At 38.4% G+C, this 16,216-nt stretch overlaps 1 protein-coding gene across 1 annotated transcript in view; it reads right to left on the bottom strand.

The window, feature by feature from the left end:
• Window positions 1-13,313, bottom strand: part of ZNF831 (zinc finger protein 831) — an 88,035-nt gene extending 74,722 nt beyond the window's left edge. Inside the window, exon 1 of the mRNA XM_051976669.1 lies at window positions 13,030-13,313. The gene's annotated coding sequence lies outside the window, so the exon portion shown is untranslated. The remainder of the gene's footprint in view (window positions 1-13,029) is intronic.
• Window positions 13,314-16,216: the final 2,903 nt, after the last annotated feature.

Genomic DNA, 16,216 nt, shown 5'->3' with positions numbered 1-16,216 from the left:
CAGTCAATTTGAAATCAGTTTGTCCAAAACAGAAATTATCTTTCTCTACAAATTCCCTCCATGGATTCTAACTTTTGTATTTCTGTTCTGGTCAGCTTTTTAGTCATTCTATATCATAGGAGTTATTACCAACTTTTCACTCTCCCTTACCCCATATCTTTTCAATTAGCTACCAAGTCTTGTTTAACTCCACCTCCATATCATCTCTAATATCCAATATCTTCTTTCCATTCACATGGCCAACACTTTAATTCAGAATCTCTCAGTTACTTCTTCTCTGGACAACTGCAATAGCCTTGTAATATTAGTCTCCTCTCTCTTCTATCTTCCGTGAAAGCTTCGAAAGTGATTTTCTTAAAACATAGGTCAGATCACATCACTTCCCTACTCAAAAGCCTCCAAATGTTGCCCATATCTTTTTGCTTCCAAGATAAACTCTTTTTGGCATTCAAAGTCTTTTACAATCTGGATATCAGCCTAACTTTTAAGCCTTGTTCAAATTACTTTCTTTTATCAACTCTACTAACAAGCCAAACAAGCTTACCTCATATACATATCACGTTATATGATTTTTTCCGTGCCTTTGCACAGGCTGTCCCTCATTCCTGAAATGTAACTGTCTTTACTTTTCTGATTTTTGGAATACCTAACTGCATTCAAAGCTCAACTAACATGCTACCTCTTATCAATCAATCAACAAGCATTTCTTAAGAGGCTGCTACATGTTAAACACAAGAATCCAAAGAAAAGCAAATATTGTTTCTGAGTTCAAGGAGCTCACAATTTAATAATGAGAGAGACTGAGAGATTAATATTAATAACTAATTATTAATTTGTGATCCATCTTTTTCCTCCTATTTTTAAGACCTCACTCCATAAAAAGTAAGTTAATTAAGCCCAAGTCATCTATCTGTGTAATGACCTTGTTAGCACCCTGGATACCTTAGAATCAGCCAGAGTCAGGATAAGCAAAAGTCTTCCATCTTTATTCTTGGTCTTTAGAGGTAGGATTGAATTGGATGGAAGCAGAATCTCTGCAACCTTCCTTCTTCCTCATTTAGCACCAAAGTGACCCTGGCTAGTCTTACTCCACCTCTTAGTCTCTCCTACAATTCTCTGTATACACCAATTATCGAGCCAGCACAGGATAATGGGAAGGGCCATTTTCCAAGCATATGCTTATAGAGTATTGTCCAATCAGTAGTTAGCATTAAGTGCTCGAACCAACCTCAGTGCATCAACTCAAGAGTTTCAGCCCTTTACATAGCTGAAGGGATCCTTCCTTTTTATTCACTTAAAACAAAAGCTAACTCTGGATCAAATGGATCTTTTGTTGAGTATCATGAGAAAGTTATATTCTCAGGAGAAGTTGAAGACTTTAATCTGGCCTCCTTATCAAATATCCACCAATCAAGAATAAGTTTCAAAGAATTCCCTGTTCAAAGGCACATACCTGATTTAAGGTTTTTGGTTACTGAGAGAAACCATTAATTATTGGTTAACCTAGAATTGATTATTAATTACCTGATAATATCTCTCAGGGGTTTTATTTGCAACAACACAATGAAATGATTATGCATAAACAAGGCATATACTGCATAACTGGAGATCACCTCAAGTTAAAGGTACCCATATTAAAGGGAATCAAGAAAGGTTTCTTTCAGAAGATGGGATTTTCACTGAGATTTGAAGGAAGTCAGACAAGAGGCAATGATGCATAGTGGGAAAATTTCAGGCATAGAAGACCGTCAGTGAAAATGCACACAAAGGAGATGAAATATCCTGGGTGAGAAATAGCAAGGAAACCAGTATCACTTTGTACATTGTTCTTTTTTTCCCAATTTGATGATCTGATTTTGTTCTCTTATTTTTAAGATTAGCTAAAAGTTTATCAATTTTTTAATCTTTTCAAAGAAACAGCTTTCTGTTTTATCAATTATATATTCTTCTTGATTTCCAACTTACTGATTTCTTGTTTAGTTTCCAAAGCTTCTTTTTTGCTTATTTTGGGTGCATTTGTCAATTTTCTACTTTTAGTTGCATATTAAGTTCATTAATCTGCTATTTTTTTATTTGGTTAATATATATTTTGAGAAATACTATTTTCTTTCTCTAAATTTTTCCTCTTGGAATCCATGCAAGTAATTTCTAGATCTTTATGGCAACCTAAAACTCTGCTAAATATATTTGCACATTGTCAACTGCTTACTGGAAACTAAAATTTGATGCATTCAGTATGGAAATCATTATCTTCCCTTTCAGACTTTCTTATTTCTGTTAAGGGTACCACCATTTTCTAGGTCAAACAGCTTTCTGGCCTCAGAAGCATGTTTGCCACTTTCTCCTCCCTTACTTTCTGTAGCTAAACAGTTTCTTCATCTTTCCAAACATTATTTTCCATCAAACTACTTTTCTTTGCTTGGAGACCTACCTTCCCTAATTCAATTCTCCTTAGTTATGTTCACATCAGCTGGTTAAACTGTAATCCATCCTCTACACAAGAACCAAAATAATCATCCAAAGGCAGAGATCACATATCAGTATCCTACCTCAAAACCTTCAGTGGCTTCTTACTGTCTAAAGGATAAAATCCCAACTCCTTAGCCTGGCACTTTGGGGCCTCCACAATATTACTCACATCTATTTTTCCAGCCTCATTCTATACTAGTCCCTTTCACCCGTGTGTCAGCCAAAGTAAATCACTAACTTTTCTCAAAACTTAACTTATTTCCTGCCTTATACATTTCTATAAGCCAACACGCCCTCCAACTCTGTGCCTCAATTCAAAAGCAGTCTCCTCTGTAACAACTTCACTGGTCTCCCAAGTTGTTTTTATCTTCACTACCTTCGGTTTTGCTTGTATTACATTTATTTATTTATATGCCATGGTTCCCTACCTCCCCCACCCCAGTAAATTATAAACTCTTTGACAAAAGGTCACTTTGTAGGAGAGGGAGCTTTGTATTCCCAAAACCTAGTATAGAGTTTTCAAGAGTAGATGTTTGAAAATTTTTTCTTAAATGGCCCACCAGTTTCTTCTAACTCAAATAGAAGTACAAAATTAGGAAAGGCATACTGCCTAAAGCTCCACTGGGAGGATGTCTTTTACTAGTTAATGTTTATTATACATAAGTATAATACAATGTATATTACATGTTATTATAATGCATTGTATAATATATTGCCTTAATATTTATAAATGATATTTATAAAATGTTTTAGGGTTTGCAAAACATTTTACATGCATTATCTCACTTAGCCTCATAACCATAAGGTTATCCTCCAGGCATCATTTTCTGAATTTTACAGATAAATAAACTGTATCTCAGACAAGTTAAATGATTTGCATAGGTTCATGCAACTAGCAATAGTCAATATCAAGATCCAAATCCATGGCTAGCCTGACCTCGAGTTGAGCGTATTCTGTTTTCCACTATAGTACAAGGCCTTTCAATCAAGCTCTAGAACAATGCAAGGCTTCCTTACTGTTATTTATTATTTCTCAAAAGAAAAAAACAATCTATAAAAATAAAGGTAATTGCCTAAAAAAAGGTTGCTGCCTACCCTATCATATTCAATTGGTTAAACAATCTCTGCAGATGGACAAGTTGGGCCCAGGATTAAGAGGAACAGAGCAGACTAAATTACATTTAGGAAACTGTAATGTTTTTAATGACCATTTCCCACCCCCCACAGCAACTGCTTATCTTTTTATTTAAATACAAATGTTTTCCTAGTAATGCTTTACAGTCATAATCTTGGAACAGTGCAGTCTCTCAAATAATAAAAATAAAACATTACAGGTGATCCAAAAGAAAATTGAAGAACCTTATCATGGAAACAAGCCACAGCATATTTATTGCTGACCAAAAATGGCATAGGGATATTATTGAAGAAAGGATTGATTAGAAAAAGAGGTTTGTTAGTAAGGAGATAAGAATGAATCTATACAGGACCAGGAGATCATTATATACTTCAACAACAATAATATATGATGATCAGTTCTGATGGACCTGGCCATCTTCAGCAATGAGATGAACCAAATTAGTTCCAATGGAGCAGTAATGAACTGAACCAGCTACACCCAGTGAAAGAACTCTGGGAGAACCATTACATAGAATTCCCAATCCCTATATTTTTGCCCGCCTGAATTTTTTATTTCCTTCACAGGCTAATTGTACAATATTTTGGAGTCCGATTCTTTTTGTACAGCAAAATGATGGTTTGGACATGTATACTTATTTTGTATTTAATTTATACTCTAATATATTTAACATGTATTGGTCATCCTGCCACCTGGGGGAGGGAGTGGGGGGAAGGAGGGGAAAATTGGAACAAAAGGATTTGCAACTGTCAAGGCTGAAAAATTACCCGTGCATATAACTTGTAAATAAAAAGCTATTAAAATTAAAAAAAAAAAAAAAGAATGAAGCTATAGCAAGAGCAAGGGATAACATAGGTGTAGTTTAGGTCTAGCAGTGACTAATGAAATTTTAAAAGACCCCAAGGAAAGCTGCTATCAGATAATACTTCTAAGAAGGTTCTTTAAGAGTACAATGATAAAAATAGCACAAAATATGAAGGCATGGATGAGTTGAGATCCATCCCAATGCAGGAACTAATCATATCAGTGAGATCATATATCCATTGAAGAGCATAGATAACTTATTCTGTGAATTTGTGTTGATTATAACTTCCCCAAACTGGAATAACAATCCGCCACACCTGACTGCAGGGATGCTATGAGAACAAATGAGATCACATATATTCAGGACGCTTCTCCAACTTCTTTGTAGAGGAAGGAGATTTTAGGTTTGAGACATTACATTAGTCTTTTTCCATGTTTTGCTTAGGTTGTTTTTTTTTCACTTTTTAAATCTTTGTTATAAGGGATGGCTCTCTGAGAAGAGGCACAAGAGGGATGATATATATTAGGAAATGTAAGTGACAAAAAGTTAAATACACAAATGAATGTTAATAAAATCAGTAAAATACATGTGATGGCTATTTTTTTAAAAAGTGCTTTCAGCTTCATTGAGAAAAGGATTATAGAATCAGATCAAATCCAGTGGACAGTATTACTTCCAAGTTATTATAATTAAAGCACTTACCCATCTTTTCTATTAGCAAACAATAAATGAAAGTGACAAATATCAGTTCAAAATCATTTTATTAGGACATTTTATTTAATTGTTTTTGTGAGAAGATGTGGAGAAGGTTGTTTTAAGGGAAGCTAAGAGATGTCTCAAACACATTTTAAGGAAAAAAAGAAAAGAAAAAATGGACTATGGAAATATAAAATAGTGGCTTAGGCTATATTTAGTTTGGTTTCTTTCTGGTTCTTTCCTCTAAAGGGTCTTCATGACAACTAAACTCTAGCAAATATGAGTCAGGTTTCTAGATCTCTGTATCTATCTGTATCTTTATTCTTCTCTCTGACTCACTGTCCCTGTTTCAGTCTTTGCCTCCTTCTCTCTCTCTTTCTCTCTCTCTCTCCCCTCTCTCTTTCTCTCCCTCCCTCCTCTCTCCCCGCCTTCTTCTCTTCTTTCCTCTCTCCTTCCTCCCTTTCTTCTTCCCTTCTTCCCTCCCTCCAGACATCCGAGCAGCTTTAGGCTGAAGAAACCTAGGATACTGTGATTCTCTTAGAGGCTGCTGACTCACCTTCTGCAAATTCTGTTCTGGGGCTGATTGTTATAATTTATCACATTTGTTCAGCCTTCCCATCTGATCCTGGAAGTCTGTTGGTAGCCTGGACAGTGTCCAGACCACTTAGCCACTTTACCACATGAACCCTGGACCAAATTCTGTAACATGGAATAATACCAATGCCCCTTCCAAATTTTTCTCTCCCAGTCATTATCACCAATGAAAATAAGTCCATCTTCTCAAGATCAAACAGAAATTATATATGTTTAAAGAAAATTAAACCCTGGTTCTTAAAGAAATTGTTATCCAGTCTTATCTTTTCCATTCCTTTTTTTCTTTTTTTAGGGGGGAAGGGTTGTGGGGAAGTACTTGGCAGTCTGTACTGGTGGAAGCACTCATAAGGCAGCTGCTGATAACAAATGTTTGCCTCTCCTAAAGCCAGGAAGATGGACAAGAATGGTAGATGGAGATGCTATTCTCTAAGGTCAAGGAGAAGGGCAAAATATCAATGCTTCAATCAACCAGTCTGTCAACAAATACTGACTATGTACCTACCTTATGCCAGGTATTTTGCTATGGCCAGAAGACCAAAAAGAAGCCATTTTTACTCTCAAGGATAAAAAGACTTCTATTTATAAAAACAAAATATTCAATCACAGGTATGCCCATACATTTATGCACATAGCCCCATAAACATTTCTTACGCAACACTCAAAAACATGCATAAAACTCCATACACAGACAGAACCATATAGTCTCCCCTGCATTCTCTTTACTCATGTGATCCATTTTCCTCCCTGCCCCCATATACTCATAAGCCTACACCTGCCAAGAGAAAATAAAGCTTATCTGGTGAAAAAACAAATAGCCAAATGGTTGATCATTGCGTATACCTGAAGCCTCTACTGAACTTGCTGTACAAGTTGCTAGTTATACTCTTTTTTTTGAAGTGTTCATTCAACAAAAACTTAAAAATATTTATGAGCAGAGCATCATTGCACTAAACCAGTTGGGCCTTTGTCCTCTAGGAATTTACACTCTAGTAGGCAACATGACATACACAAATTATTACAATGCAACAAAACCCCAGGGTTAAGCATTGTCTCTTTTGAAAGATTTTTATAGGGAGTGGAAGGAAAAAATGAAGGGAAATTTCCTAGAGATGGTGATTGTGCTTTATTTTGAAGAATGAATAGTAATTCAATAAAGAAGGGAAGGAAGCATCTGGAATAGTTGAGCAAAACTCTGAGGTCAGGAAAAAGCAGTGTGTTGGGAAAGAATAAGACCCAATTTGACTGGAGCAGAGGGTGTGATATTTTGTTAGAGAGTTATTATTGTGTATTTTTCTGGGGTGTTTACCTTATTTCTCTTGCAGAGTGAAAGTGTTTAAAAGCCTACCCATGCTAGATGAGTATCGACCACATTCCTGGAGTAAGAATTGAAGCACCCAGTGGCCTCTATTGATCTAGCAATAAATAATCAGATTATATCCTGGTTCCCTAGGATTAATTATTCACTTTTCACAAGGATTATCCTCACAACTAACTGCCACTAATATTCTAATCCTACTTTAAATTGCCCTGTCTGAAACTCCTTATCTCTAGACCTGAGGGCCTGATGGAATCCCCAAATAAATTGTGACCTGAGTTGAAAGATTTTGGGTTGGCTAGGGTCTATGTTTTTTAATCTGTTTAAAATCTGTTCCTCTTTTGGTCAAAGTAAGCCAAGCACTTATCACAGCAAACGTGAGGTTGCACTTCCTGTGGTAAGGAGCATGTGTGTTGATGTAAACAGTAGTGGCGTTTCCAAGGCTTCTCTCAGAATGTAAAAGCTGAAAAGGATAAAAAAATTTTTAAAAACCACAAAAATGCTCATTTCTGGGCAACCTGAGGCAGATGAGAAGAGATAGCGCCTGCCCTCACCCCAGACCCCAGGGAAAACAATGGGAAGTCAATGAGGGAAGAGGTATGGAGGGAAGGCGGGGTTGAGGACGGAGGGTTCCCTCTCCATCCTTTGTGACCTGGTGCCCAAGCATAGACAGCCCTTTGGGTAATGGTGGAGCCCTTTACAGAACTTCCTCAATGATTGGCAGCATATTATACAGCCAATTAGCGCAAGCCGTTGCCAGCAGCTGGTTCTGAGGTGGCCTTCTTGGGAACACATCTGTGAAATCTGGGGGCTGTTCTGGCATTACTACTGGCTTACTCATTTAAAGGAAGAAATGTACAAGGAAACTTTGGCTCCTGGATCTAGCCCCGGAAGGAAGAGGCTGAAATTGGTTTTGAAAATCAAAAGGGGTTTTTAATTCCTTTCCAAACAATACACATTCCTTAACCAGGTCTTGGGAGGATAAGGGATCAGAGCCTTGAAGTTGAGCTGAGATCACAAGTGTTCATAGATGCACACACAGTATCTCAGAAGCAGAAGGAACTTCCTGCATCATCCATTCAGCCTTCACCTGGAAAAGGAATCCTTCATCAGCTCTAGACTTGGAAAAAAGGAAAACTTGGGTATAAATTTCACTTCAGGTCTTTTGAGCCAGATTGACTCTGGGTGAATCACTTTATTTCCATGAGCCTCTGTTTCATCGTCTGTAAAATGAGGAAGCCTCTGAGGTTCTGCCAGCTCTAAGCAGGGAGAACCAGCAATATCCTCTCTAGAACACTTAGCTTAGCTCAACAAATCACTTCCCTTCAGTTTTATGGACTCTGAGAACTACTGATCTTCTGTAACTGTTTATCCAGTCTTCCCTTGAAGGCCTCTCTGATGGGCAAAGTCCCCACTAGGAGAGAATGTAAGGAAATAGAACCCATTTTCTTACTATCTTATATTCCCATTATTGTTCTGTAAGAAATGACTAGCAGGATGAATACAGAGAGGCTTGGAGAGACTTACATGAACTGATGCTGAGTGAAATGAGCAGAACCAGAAGATCATTATATACCTCAACAATGATACTGTATGAGGATGTATTCTATGGAAGTGGATTTCTTTGACAAAGAGACCTAACTCAATTTCAATTGATCAATGATGGACAGAAGCAGCTACATCCAAAGAAAGAACACTGGGAAATGAATGTAAACTGTTTGCATTTTTGTTTTTTTTTTCCCCGGGGTTATTTATACCTTCTGAATCCAATTCTCCCTGTGCAACAAGAGAGCTGTTCGGTTCTGCACACATATATTGTATCTAGGATATTCTGTGACATATTTAACATGTATAGGACTGCTTGCCATCTTGGGGAGGGGGTGAAAGGAGGGAGGGGAAAAGTCGGAACAGAAGTGAGTGCAAGGGATCATGTTGTAAAAAATTACCCAGGCATGTGTTCTGTCAATAAAAAGCTGTAATTGAAAGAAAGAAAGAAAGAAAGAAAGAAAGAAAGAAAGAAAGAAAGAAAGAAAGACCGCTTCAGGTACATAAAAAATAAAAATAAAAAATAAAAAAAACTATCTTGTATTTCCCGGTGCCCAACACATATTAGTAGCGTAATAAATGCTTGCTGATTGATTGAGACAAACCATTCCAATGGTGGTCATCTCTAATAGCTATGGAGATTTGAATCACCTTGAACCAAATTCCATTTTCCTATAACTTCCACTCATTATGTCTAGTCCTGCCTTCTGTGGCCCAGCAAAACCAATGCTTTTCCCAAATAGTTCTTCAGAACATTCATTCAAATACTTGACAACAGCAGTCATATTTCTCCAAAGTTTGTTCTTTTACAAGTGAAATATCCTTAGTTTCCTCCCAGTTCTCTTAAAGGGAATGTAGCATAGTATCATTAAACCTGGATCAAATCCAGGCTCTGAGACTGATTAGTTTTACAAATATAGGCAACTCACTTAACCGACCTAAGACTCAGTTTCCTGATCTGCAATAATTGTGGTTCCCTGTGCTGGACATACTAGGATATAGACTGTGGAGAAGGCAAAGAAAGAAGCGGAACATTGGAGACTTCCTATTACAATTAATTATTCTTGCTATCTGCAGGCTAAGCTCCAGGATCTTTACACTGTCAAAGAAATATAAATTCTGTCAGTGCCTTTTAAATTTCAGTGCCCAGGGGCAAAACCCAGTCACTATGCCCTAATTACTGCTCTGATTCTACACGGGGCAAAATCTAACTAAAGTTATGTGCATATTTTACAGAAATTTAGAGTCCAGGAAAAACTTACAAACCAGGGGGATCACTCATTCTTTCCTCTAACACCTATCAAATTCTACTATATTATAGGCACTAACTAGGCCCTATGGGAATACAAAGGAGCCCAAGGCATAGGACCTGACCTTAATATATAATCTAGTTTAAGCGCAATCCCCTACCTACAGTCAAACAATTATGTAAAAGCTGACCCAAGGCAAGTCCTTAATGAATGGTAAGGCAACAAGTGCAGTGAGTCAGGGTAGCTGGTGGTGGCCACGGAAAGCTTTCTAAAGGAAGAAAAGATCGGTGAAATCCAGCCACACCCACACCCAGGCATAAAGGAATCAGTGTAAAATGACCCTCTGGGATACACAAGAAAACCAGAAGTTACTGGGATTACTAGAGGTTTTGTCTATGGAAGGGGATGTGGGGAGAGGAAAGGTTTACAAACCCAGGTGCAGGCCTAGTTTTACCTTAGCCCCGGCTAAATTGTCTCCCTCCTCCATTACCTCCCCTCTTCCCCCCCCCCCCCCACCTCCTCTAATCAGCAAAGGATGGAGACCTAAAGGCCCCAAGACACAGTGCTGAGGCAAGCACCTGATCTAACATCCTGACTTATTTCTCAGTCTCAGAGTACATAAAAGAAGGATAAAACTCAGTGTTACTCTGAGGAAACTGGTTCACAAACCCCAAAGCTCTACAGTTGATTCAGGGAGGGCTCTGACCTAGAGTTCCAAGCTCATCAGAAAAACACTGATATTGGCACTTTGCTCCTGAGGGCACATGGATCTTGCTTTAAGAACTTCAGAAGAAGCTGTTAACTTCTGATGCCTTTTCTGGACCTTACTTTGTGAAATGAGGGGAACTGGACTAGATGACCTCAGGTTTTTTTCCACCTGTGATATTTTGTGACTCTGTGGCCCTGGAAACTATGCCTCCAATCATAACATCACAGACTACGAAAAAATACCATCTGAGTCAATTTAAGAAATTAAAGACTTTAGATAGGGTTTAATAAGTAAGCTCAACAATTATCAGTGTTGGGGAGAGAGGGAAGACATGAGAGACATGAGACATGGTACAATAGAAATAGTTATTATAATAGCTCAAGTTTATAATCAGCTATCACTATCACTTCATTAAACTGCTTACATGTTATCTCCTTTGAGCCTCAAGACAATCCTGTGATGGAGGTGGCACATATGTGGAGTCCTGTATCTGGAGTCAAGAAGACTTGAGTTTAAATTCACCTTCAGATATTTATTAGCTGTGTGGCCTTGAGCACATTTACCATAGTTTCTTAAACTGAAAAGGGGATATAATAATAGCACCCACCTCCCAAAATCCTAACGTTTGTTAAGCACTTTGCACACCTGAAAGTGCTATATAAAAACTAGCAATTTACCTCATTTTTCAGTGAAGTGACTTCCCAGAGTCAAACAGCTAATAAGTGTCAGAGAGAAAATCTGAATCCAGGTGTTCCTGATTCTAAATCTAGCCTTTTATCTACTATAGAATAGAGGAAGAATTTTTCAAAGTATCAGAGAGCTGGGGATTTCTAGAGGCCTATTCTAATTTGTAAATATAGTATTGTATTTTCCTATTGCTGTGGAACATGTTACAGGTTTCCTACAAAACAACTGTTCTAACACAAGTACTTTGTCCTGCATTACTTATTATTACCCTCCTACTTGAACTAGCTGTCATCTCCTATTATCACCTCTGAACAAAAGGCTCCACACATATTATAACACTCCCTCTGAAATTGCTGCTGAGATTTACAGTGTCTGCTCAGAAATATGGACAACAAGCTTTCCAGAGTAATTATGCGCAGTTTCAGCCAGGATATCAGTTCAATCCCAGAAACAGAATCTGTTCCTTCTCAAAAACCACACTTTATCCAAACTCCACTGGAACCTGTTCCACGATTATGAAATCAATTTCATAAAAAATAAGTCCAGTCTGGAGGTTAGGAAGCCCCACTCCTCTTTCCTGCAACAGCACAGTTACCCAAAAGCCATGATTTCTCATTACAATTCTCTTTTCTGATTTCAAAACATGCAGTTTTTCCTTCTGAGGAAACAAACAAACAAACAGAGCCAAGTACAAATCTCTGGCTAGGGGCCAAAAATCCCAGTTGGGGTAGAGTAAGAGATTCGTGGAGAGCCCTGAGGAACTGAAAGGCAACATTAGCAAACCGGATTGGGTCTGGGATGACATTCTGGACAACTAGATATTTTAGATACGTGAAGTTCTGATCGACACTCTTCCTACCGAACACGTGAATGCAAACAAGTCTGTGGCACCAATTAAGGCCCGACAAAATGTGGCAGCACATCTTTCAAACTCTAAAAATAGAAGCATGCCAACTGATTCATCCTATGACAGCACAGAATTTAGGAGACTTTTATCTGATTGTTTCCGAGTTAGTCTCTTTCTTCCTCATTTAAAGGGCTGAATCTTCCCAGAGACCTGTCTATAAACCTGGGTGCCCTGAAAACCATAGACATCTTTCCTGTGAAGGCAATAAAATTATTTGTTTTTTCTGGCCTGAGAAGTTGCTAACCACATAGGCTCTTCATTAATTTTTCTCCTCAAATATCTCTGCATGTTGAATCAGACACAGAATTCTATAGCTTGATTTCCAAGTCTGATATGTCTATTTTAAATTTTGTTGATTCCTGCTCAGAAGAAATCTCCTTAATGTATAGGCTGTGGATGTCCCTATCTGGCTGTTTATTGTTATCATTCCCTAGGGTCACTAGGAAAAGATATTTTTCAGATAGAAAAAGTTCTTTCTTAGTGCCCAAACAATGGAGTTTACATAAAAGGAAAGAGTTAACCTCTTAGCCAACAACCTGTAATCAACAGGTTGAGCTAAGAGCAAAATTATACCTTAATCCAGCATTTAAAGTTAAGCAGTCTGAATTAAATAGCAAAAACGGGTGGGGGGTGGGGGGGAATATATATATATACATACACACCCATGCACACCCGTGCACACCCATACACACACACACACACACACACCCCACCCCACTAGTTAAAAGGAACTCACAACTACCTAAGTGGGGGATTGTGTTCTAGATGCTGTGTTTGGGAGGAAACCTTCCATCATGCTTGTTTGATATAATCACTCTGTAGGCAATAGACACAATGATTAAGATCCCTTGCCTCAGGGGTGGATGGCATTTCCTCAGCCCTGTGCAGCCCAAAGAAATCACAAAGTCTTCTCTCACCTTTAAGTGGTCAATCCCCAAGCAGGTGGGGGGATCCTGTGTTCTCCTGAAACCCGGTAAATCTGGAGGAACAGCATCCTCATTGCTCTTCTTAGAACTGGCTTGGCTGCTCCTGCTGCCTTCCCGTCTTTAAGCAATCTGATTATTGACATTTGAAGGAGGAATTTGGAAAGGGGCTACTGGTCCTGGTGGAGGTGGGGAGGGGACTCAGGAGGGGGAGATCTCCAGCCTGCACTAGTCTGGGAAGAGGTTTCATGGCTGGGGCTGGTAATATGGTTTGCCTGTGAGAGTGTCTGCACCACTGCAGCTCTGTGTGTGTGGGCGTAAGCAACGACACGGCTGGGTTTCAAACCATTCTACTTGAACATTTGCAAACAGATAAAAAAACAAAACCATCAGGTACAAATGGAAGCATCTTTCTTTCCTTCTATTGTTTCCCGTGGTGTCCTCTGGGTTATAATTAAAAGTGTATTTTTCCCCCAAGGGGCCAACCAAACTCTTGCCCTTTCTCTTCTATAACTTCTCCAAGGCCTATGTAATGGGTAACAAACCAAATGAATAATGTCTTCCCAGGGAAAACTTTGCTACTCTGTTTTAGGGCATGTGGTGAAGTTACGGGATGATTCTGTAGGTCAAGCAATGGCAACCCTTTCCTGAAACCCTAGTAGCACATTCTGGACAGACTAGTAAATGGTTCTAAATCTTTCACCTCTGGATCACCAAGCCAAGGAGGAGTTTGGCTTGGCTAGGCCCAGGTACTCGACTCCATTCCTGGTCCTCATAGTAGGGGTGGACCTGGGCTTTGCGTAGCTATCCACTTACACTATCTCTGTAACTTGGGCAGGGGCTCAATTTTTATTGCCCCATTTTTTAAACTAGGTAAAACCAATCCATGAATGTCATAATTTGCCTAAAATAACATTATTTTATAGTCCAGATATAATCAGATAAAAGTCCAGAAAGTCTAAGGAGAAACTGAAACTAAGAATAAAACACATGTGAAAGAGAAGGAAGAAAAAGCAAGGAAAAAGGATGGTCCCATATACACCAAAACATTCACATATGAAACTGGAACCAAAGTGATTATCCACTGATTAAGAAAGAAAGAAATTGATGTATGAATATAATAGGGCTATATGAAATAATGAATATGAAGAAAAGAATGGTAGGATAGAGGGACTAAAGAGAATAAAGTAAACAGAACCAGGAAAACAATATAGCCAGTAATTTCAACAAAGAAATAGAAATAGAAATCTTCCATACCCAGCCACCCCCAGATAAATGGAATATTGTATAATTTTAATAATCAACTTGGCCCTGAAGAAAACATGAAAAATGCATCTCCTTCCTTTCTTTCCAGAGGCCAAGGACTATGGACATGAAACACTGTACATACCACCAGACTTGGTTGCTTCAATCGTTGGTTTAATAAAACCAATAAAAATAAAATTCTAAAATAATAAAAAATTTATTTGTTAAAAAAAAAAGTCTGAAATTCTACATTCTCATCAGGAACATAGAATGAGTTGTGCTGCTTCTAACATCAAAATTCTTGGATACAGCACTGGATTTGTAGTCAGAAGACCTGGTTTCAAATCTTGGCTTTCTAGTTTGTGAGAACTTGAAATAATAAGCATTTAACTTCCTTGGGTCTTAGCTTCCTCTACAAAGATGAAATGGTTATACTATATAGGAAATCTAAGTTTTTCTCCAACTCTAGATCTATAAGCCTGCCTCTTGAATGTTATATAATTTTTTTTACTAGGTAAATCCATTAACAAAATTAAATTCAATAATTAATTTTAAATATTTGCGAACAGATTAAAAAAAAAACCATCAGGGACAAATGGAACCATCTTTCTTTTCTTCTACTGTTTCCCTTGGTGTCCTCTGGATTGTAATTAAGGGAGTATTTTTTCCCCCAAGGACTAGTCAAATTCTAATCCTTGCTCTTTTATAACTTCTCCAAGGCCTATGTAATGGGTGACAGATCAAATGAATAATGTCTTCCCAGAGAAAACTTTGCTACTATGTTTTAGGTCATGTGATGATTTCTTTTTTTTTTTTTAAGTAAGACAAAGTTCAGTTATTTGCAAAGATCTGAATCCTTACGTTGCAGTTTTTAGTATAGAAAACCGATTTTAGGTATAGAAGAACTATTTCCCAATCCCACTTCTGGCATTTATTGTCTCTGTGACCTTGGTCAGTTTTCTTATCTGTAAAGTGAGAAGACTGGACTAGATGGCAACTGAGGTCCCTTTTCACTCTAGATCTTTGAGCCTACAAATACAATGCACAAGAAAAAAATATAAAGTGTGGTAAAACATCACAGATTCAGAATAAAAGTGGGGAACTATTATGAATTTGGGAAAAGCCCAAATTATAATTTTTTTAAAAAAAGAGAAACACAGTTCCATTATTTAAATACATGCTGAAACAAAACCTCTATAAACAAATTAAAGGTATCAGGAAAGAATAGTACTTCTGTGGGGGAAGGCTGCCCTGCCCTTTTCAGGGCTGCCTTCCACCTGCAGTATCCACCTGACCCACCTTTCACTATGGCTCCAAGAAGTTGTAGCATGCACAGTGGCCACACCCTTGGGCTAAACCAGGTTGAAAGTAACTGTGTGGTGAGTCAGGGGGTGTCTACCCCAAGCATATACAGACTTCCACTGGCAGAATGGGAGGATGAGAACAATTTGTTCCAATGTCCAGGAAGGCAGGTCAAGCAGGTGTTGGGGAGCGCCTGGAACTTCTTCAGACACCACAGACGCCAAGATCATCCTCTGCATCTCGCGTTGTCACCAGTCACCTTAACTCTCTCCTGCCACTGGACAGTGATGACTCTAGAAGAGAGAAGGAGGCTGACAACTTCATGCAACTCTGCCTCACTTAAATGCAACTTAGGCACAAATCAAAAGGATCACCATAATATTTTGCCATTTCTACCCTCAAAGCCCTCTGGTGATGGGGGAGTATACACTGATACATGATTGCATGATATGGGAGACACTGGCACAGGATCACCCAACATGGTGTGCCCTCATCAGGGAAGGTGCTATGCTGTATGAGCACAGCAGAAGTGCATTTAGCTAAGAAGAAATGTGAAATGCACAAACCAAGACTGGTTTGATGAAAATGATGGAGAAATTCAGAAGCAGCTAAATCCAACTCTTAGAAGGTAGTA

Source organism: Antechinus flavipes, chromosome 2 (genome assembly GCF_016432865.1).
Source record: "Antechinus flavipes isolate AdamAnt ecotype Samford, QLD, Australia chromosome 2, AdamAnt_v2, whole genome shotgun sequence".
Lineage (NCBI taxonomy): Eukaryota > Metazoa > Chordata > Mammalia > Dasyuromorphia > Dasyuridae > Antechinus > Antechinus flavipes.
The sequence above is the reverse complement of the archived record's forward strand: the minus strand, read 5'-3'. Positions and strand labels throughout refer to the sequence as shown.